Genomic DNA, 7,223 nt, shown 5'->3' with positions numbered 1-7,223 from the left:
GAGAAAAGCGTGAAGATAATTATTAGTGAAGGACCATTAAAAGTAATAGCGAAACTAATGAAATGCAGATTAAGTGATAAAGACTGAAAAATCTTCGGACCTGGTTGATGGAAGTGACTTCTGGTGACTTCTGTTTCAGTGTATCTGAAGAAGTGTGCATGCACACGAAAGCTCATACCAATAACAAACTTAGTTGGTCTTTAAGGTGCTACTGGAAGGATTTCTTAAAATTTTTGTTTCGACTAAAGGATATTGTTGAATTTAAAAAGGGGCAACCCAAATTATCACGACATCACTCTTCCTCCCACTTCCTCTACTTCTCATGAAAACTCAAGGGATTTGTCCGAAGTTCTCCTTTGAGTCCACTAAAATGGACCCCATTTTTGAGAGGCATGCGAGGTGACAACCTGCTTCTGAACCAGGAAGGACTGGTGTATATATAACTCATAATGTTTTGAAGTAACAAAGTCAAGCTCCGGTGGACCATACACCTCGATCCAGGATTGTATGATGGTGTTTCTATAAAGAAAGTTTGACCCTTTTCCTCTCGCTGCTCCTGGCTCTGGGTGAGTTCTCACAGGCATGTTTTTCTCCAACTCTGCCCCAAGAGCCACACAAGAGATCCCATGAAGTTGCAGGTGTGATCTTGCTTCCCCTTATAATTCTCCAAACCACTGTGATTTATTTCTCCTCACTCAAGGGATGAGTCCAACGGCATAAGCACCAGAATCTAGGGCAACATGAGGCAATTTCTTGCATGAGCCTGAAAAAGCTAATGCATAAAGACTTTCTCTTGTGCCACTGAGAACCTGAGCTGGGATATAGGACAGGCTCTATGTGTGTTGCTCGTGGGTGGCTGCATGGAAACTCTGACAGGGCACTGTTTGCGATCACTTCCTTCATCTCTCAAGCCCTGGCTGGACTCTGCAAATGCTTGCAAAGTCAGTGCAGCTTGAGTCTATGGTTTTCTGGAGCGGAAGTTAAGAGGAGCAGCTATAAGGGAGATGATTGTGGCAAGCAGACTCAGAATAAGACATCTATTTGCATTCCTCTTGCTGGGCTGTATAACCTTTGGGATGTTGAAGGGGAAATGTTTATTGAATTTCATAAGGGATCAAAATAAGCCACCAAGCTACTACAAACCAGGAGACCACCTCATCAGTGGGCTCACATCTGTAATACCTGTCCGATTTCTGCCATTCAACTTCTCCGAGCCTCCCTACACAAGACTTAACTTGTGAGTAATTACATGGTATAAAGAGCTTAATGCTTTTTGTGTTTTTAACTTATATTTTTATGGTCTGAACCACCTTGAGATCTACAGATGAAGGGCGGTATACAAATTCAATCAATCAATCATGCTCTCTGACTGATTGAAGGCTTCTCCAGGGCCCCCTCCTGATTCAGCATTCATCCTGATTTACTTGATTATGTGGTGGTCTTTACTGAGCATTTGTCGTGATTTGTGGGCAGGGAGATCCTACAACAATGAATATTCATTGAGCATCCATTTGCATATGAGGCATTTCTGCTTAACTTTGAAAATTTCAAAGAATTCTCACTATAGCAGAAACCTTCAATTGCAGGAAACCAAAGTTCTGCCATGCGCTGGAATCCTTCCTGCAAAATATTGACTGTCTGGAGGCACACTCTGATTTCATAGGTTCCAGTTGCCCCCATAGGCCAGGACCATGAACTTAGGTGCTTCTCAGTTGAAGGTGCAGCAGCAGCTGATGCTTAAGTCCTGACTGAAAATGAGTCTGCTGCATTTGAGAATGTTATGATTGTGCAAAGGGGCATTTAAAAACCCAAACCTAAAAGGGGGTAAATATTGCAGCTGACCGTAAACACAGCTGAAACGCAATCTCATGAAATGTTCATGATGGTGAAAGTTGTGGTCACAGTTTCACTATGGTGTCAGTCCACCTTCAGTGAGGCTGATGGGCCTTTCCTCTCTCCTACAGGTCGCTAATGGAAGGTATTTGAGCATCTCAGGTGGACTCGTTTTATATTCTGTGCTGGAAACAGCTGAGAGTTTAGATGCAGAAAGAATTAGAAACGTTGTTTTCATTCAATGTAAGGCACTTTTTCATTCCAGTGGCTATCGTGGGAAATTCTGGAATGTCCTGTCCTTCCTGGCTGCCATTCGTGAAATCAATCAGGACCCCAGGCTCTTACCCAACGTCACCCTCGGCTATGTCATCTATGACCATTATTCTAATGCAAGGATGACTTCTGATGCCCTGCTAGACCTGCTCTCTACTGGGCACGCAGGCATTCCAAACTATGACTGTGGGAAGAGGGATAACCTGTTGGCTGTTCTTGAAGATGCTGAAGCTGATATTTCTAGATATGTCTCAACTGTGTCAAGCATCTACAAAATCCCACAGGTATGGCTGGTTTGGTGTTAAGACAGAATTGTGCCATGGGCTTTCCTTTCTTTCTTTTTTGGAATCTCCCAAAGGTGAGGGTGGGATGGAACCTGGAAGCAGGAGCACTCAACACCGGTGTCAGATGCTTGCTGCTTTTTACCCTTTGCCACCCACCATGGCTTTTTAAAACCATGTTGCGTTTTTATAATGCATTCAAAACACAGTTTTTTGAGTAATGTAGCTGAGTCCCTAGTCTAATGTTCTGGGATGTGATTCAACCCTACAAAATATTGAGAGTCTGGCGGCATTCCTGGAAGACCTCCTTCCATTCAACAGGGTTAGCATTTTTTCTTGTTCTCTCTCTCTCTCTCTCTCTCTCTCTCTCTCTGTGTGTGTGTGTGTGTGTGTGTATGTGTGACTGTAGTTGGTCAACTGTCTGAGATTTGTCCTAGAACCAGATCAAAGCACTCACCTCTTCCTTTCATTTCCTAGGCGAGTTATGGATACACTGTTCCTGCTCTTCATGATAAAACCCAGTCCCCCTTTTTCTACCAGATGGCCCCCAAAGTAGACCCCCAGAATCTGGGGATTGTCCAACTGCTCCTACACTTCAGATGGACGTGGATTGGTCTCTTTGCTCTAGAGAATGACAACGGAGAAAGGTTCCTGAGAATTCTGACTGCTCGGATGATCAAGAGTAGTATTTGTGTTGCCTTCTCAGAAAGCATCCCAAGGCAGACCACCGCAATGTTTGCCATCCCTGCCACTTCACTTTTCATGTGGGCACAAGTCAACGTATATGTCTATTATGGGGAGATCCGCTCCTTTCTTCCTCCGCTAGGTATTATACAACAGATAGTTGTACAGTTGATGAAACCCATTGTGGGGAAAGTCTGGATCACAACCGCTATTTGGGACATTGGCTTGTCTTTGGCTTACAGCAGTGTGAATTTCCGGCACATCCAAGGGTTTTTTTCCTTCTTAGTCAGGAACCAAAGAAAGGCAAAATGGGGCAAGTATGAAGCCCTTGTTTCTGCTATCAGAAAAACTGTGGAGGTAGCCTTTCCCTGTGTCTACTTAAAACCAGCATTGTCTGTGAGAGGGCGAACGAGGTGCAAGGAAATGAAGGATCTGGAGACCCTGGACCAGGATGCATTGAAAGAAAGCCTGTCTTTTGAAAGCAACAACATTTACAACACTATCCAAGTTGTGGCCCATGCCTTAAATACTGCTTATTCATCTGGATCCAGGTGGAGGAGGGTGATGGGTGGAGAGAGGCTAGAATTCCAAAGGCCAAAGGCCTGGCAGGTACTAGCTTTTCTTTTCACACTTGTAGCTCTGTCCATGTCCATCACCATCCCGTCAGGAGTAGGGGTTGCTTTCTCCTCGATTCACACAGGAAGGGAAGATGAGCTTGCATGATGGCTTTATATTTCAAATGTGCCATATGTAGACCTTTTTCTTCTATTAGAATTAGGCTCCTCTTACCAAGCGCTCTTCTTCTGGCAAAAAAGGTGCCAGTACTGCACCCTTGAGTACCCTCCCCCCCCCCCGCCCAGAAAAAATCACAGTTCATACCCTTAATCTATGGACTCAACTACATAAGTAAAGAAAAAATGTTTTATATGCGTTATAACACTGTGACACCAGCTGGCGGTGTTCCATCTTTCACCAACGTGATTTCCCAATATGAGGTTTACAACGTGTTTTCCTGAAATGATTTTTTGGTGTGTCTCGATCCAGCCTACATGTGCGTCTGTGTAAGAATGCGCAACCACACCAGTGCAAATGATGTGCAGACTGCAGCTGCGTGCACACTGTAGAGCACATTGCTTCCTCCAGAGAACTGAGGGAACTACGTATAGTTTACCCCTCACAATTCATGCTGGGGCCAATAAATCAGAACTCAAAAGAAGCAGGGCTGAGATACCCAACTTATTTTCCTATTTTCTTAATGCTGGCATTTGCTTCCCATCATTCTAGCTCCACGCTTTCTTGAGGAACCTCCAGGTTTACAATACCTCCAGAGGTGGCATGTATTTCGATGAGGACGGCAACCCAACAGCGGACTTTGATCTTATGAACTGGGTGAAGCTTCCCAATAAATCTGTTCTTGGACAGAAAGTTGGGGCTGTGGAGAGGCAGGCATCCTTAGGCAGGAAAGTTTCCATCGAAACTGCATGGCCCGGACTATTTAACAAGGTGGGGAATGACCATTTGCTGTCCCCCCTCCTTTCCTTTCGTATTTGTTTATGTCTAATAAAATAAATATTTGGGTTGTGGGTTTGTAAGTAAAGTGATGACATCCTGCTCTGTAAAGATGCAAAAGAGAAAATACTTAGCGAAAATGTTCAAAGACCCAAGAGATGCTTGAAAAGTACTGAGGGTCTTAGTGGAATTCTTCTTCTGCTGGTTATAGCAATTGTGCTGCACTAGACGGTGTATGATTTTGAATTCTATTTTATTGCTTCTTTAATTTCTTTTTTTTATAATATTTTATTAACATTTTCAAAACATTACAAAAGGAAAAAGAAAAAGAAGAAAAAAAAACAATTAAAAACAATTCGATCTTTCATAACTTATCTTGCATTTGCTTGTTTCCCGGACCTCCCCACACCTCCCCTCTTTGTATTCCAGTTCAATTTATTTATTCAGCAAATCCTTTCCCTCTTTACCTTTATCCTTATCTTTGATCTTAATATATTATAACTTTGAATTTTCACCTTTTAACAATCCGTTTTTACATATTCCTTCATGACATTATTACTAAAAACCACTTAACCTCAATCCAACATCATTCTAACATTCATTAATTTTGCAATATTCCTGTAAGTAGTCTTTAAATTTCTTCCAATCTTCTTCCACCAACTCTTCTCCCTGGTCTCGGATTCTGCCAGTCATTTCCGCCAATTCCATATAGTCCATCACCTTCATCTGCCGTTCTTCCAGAGTGGGTAATTCTTGTGTCTTCCAATACTTCGTGATAAGTATTCTTGCTGCCGTTGTAGCATACATAAAGAAAGTTCTGTCCTTCTTTAACACCAAATGGCCGACCATGCCCAATACAATTTCTTACCTATTGTATTTTACTGTATGACAAGTTTATCACAAATGGATTTAAAAATCAATATAAATATTCAATGTAAAAGGTGCTGTATCTCCCACCTTTCGCCACCGATCCAAAGAAATATCAATCCCCAGATGGAACATTTTGTATGCCTTGGAAGTTTCTGAACATTTCACAAGGTCAGTCCCACACAGAGCATGTTATAGTAGCCACTCTCTATAGCTCTCCATCAAAAGAACTACTTCTGGAAATGTTAATGTCCCCCTGGGTCTGTTCAAACCATATGAGTCATTTGCATGACTCCTAACATGTTTTGCTTGATTGTCCTTGTCTATGCGATTTAGACACTTCCTCAGGCAAGGTGCACTGAAAGCTGTCGCCAGGGATATTCCATGGAGGTTCAGGAAGGAGAGCCAATTTGCTGCTATAATTGTGTTGCCTGCGCAGAAGGGACCATCTCCTCTCAAGAAGGTAAGCCTCTCTAGAGGTAACCCTTAGTGGGGAATAAAGTTTCATTCATTCATTCATTCATTCATTCATTCATTCATTCATTCATTCATTCACTGAGTCTCTAAGAGGCTATAGCTCCGTGGTGGAGCAATTGCTTTGCAAAATATCCCAAGCGCACTTCCTACGAATCCTGGGATCTTCCATAATGAATTGGGATTCCGCAGCCAACAGGCAGGATTTCCTTGATGGATGATTGGTTGACCACAAACTTGACATGAGGCAACAGTGTGACGCGGCAGCCAAAAAAGCCAATGCAATTCTGGGCTGCATCAATAGGAGTATAGCATCTAGATCAAGGGAAGTAATAGTGCCACTGTATTCTGCTCTGGTCAGACCTCACCTGGAGTACTGTGTCCAGTTCTGGGCACCACAGTTCAAGAAGGACACTGACAAACTGGAACGTGTCCAGAGGAGGGCAACCAAAATGGTCAAAGGCCTGGAAACGATGCCTTATGAGGAACGTCTAAGGGAGCTGGGCATGTTTAGCCTGGAGAAGAGGAGGTTAAGGGGTGATATGATAGCCATGTTCAAATATATAAAAGGATGTCACATAGAGGAGGGAGAAAGGTTGTTTTCTGCTGCTCCAGAGAAGCGGACACGGAGCAATGGATCCAAACTACAAGAAAGAAGATTCCACCTAAACATTAGGAAGAACTTCCTGACAGTAAGAGCTGTTCGACCGTGGAATTTGCTGCCAAGGAGTGTGGTGGAGTCTCCTTCTTTGGAGGTCTTTAAGCAGAGGCTTGACAACCATATGTCAGGAGTGCTCTGATGGTGTTTCCTGCTTGGCAGGGGGTTGGACTCGATGGCCCTTGTGGTCTCTTCCAACTCTATGATTCTGTGATTCTATGATTCTATGTCGTGACATGATGGAAATGGTTCACCTAAGTCAGAGTACACAGCACTAGGCTGGATGGACCAATGGTCTGAGCCAATGAGGAAATGGTTCTTTGCTACACTAAAATAGGACAAATTTACATGCTAAAAACCATTGGTCACCACAAAGGTATAATCAAGCTGCGGTAGAATGATTTGGCTTGGAGAAGAAAGTATATTGTCTTTCCAGTGGATGTTTAAATCTCCAAATGTCAATTAAATTAAAACTTTCCACCAAATTTAAAAAAGGAGTTGGTAGTTTTATATGCTAAAAACCACAAAGGTACAATCAAGTTCACAAATGTTTTTTTTAATATAAATGATTCCCAGCATATTATATACATCATCTTGCCTACTCTGTTGTTTGCAGATGCAGAACAATGCAGCAAATGTCCAGA

The sequence above is a fragment of the Podarcis tiliguerta genome, assembly GCF_965153285.1.
Source record: "Podarcis tiliguerta genome assembly, chromosome: 2".
Classification (NCBI taxonomy): Eukaryota; Metazoa; Chordata; class Lepidosauria; order Squamata; family Lacertidae; genus Podarcis; species Podarcis tiliguerta.
The sequence above is the reverse complement of the archived record's forward strand: the minus strand, read 5'-3'. Positions refer to the sequence as shown.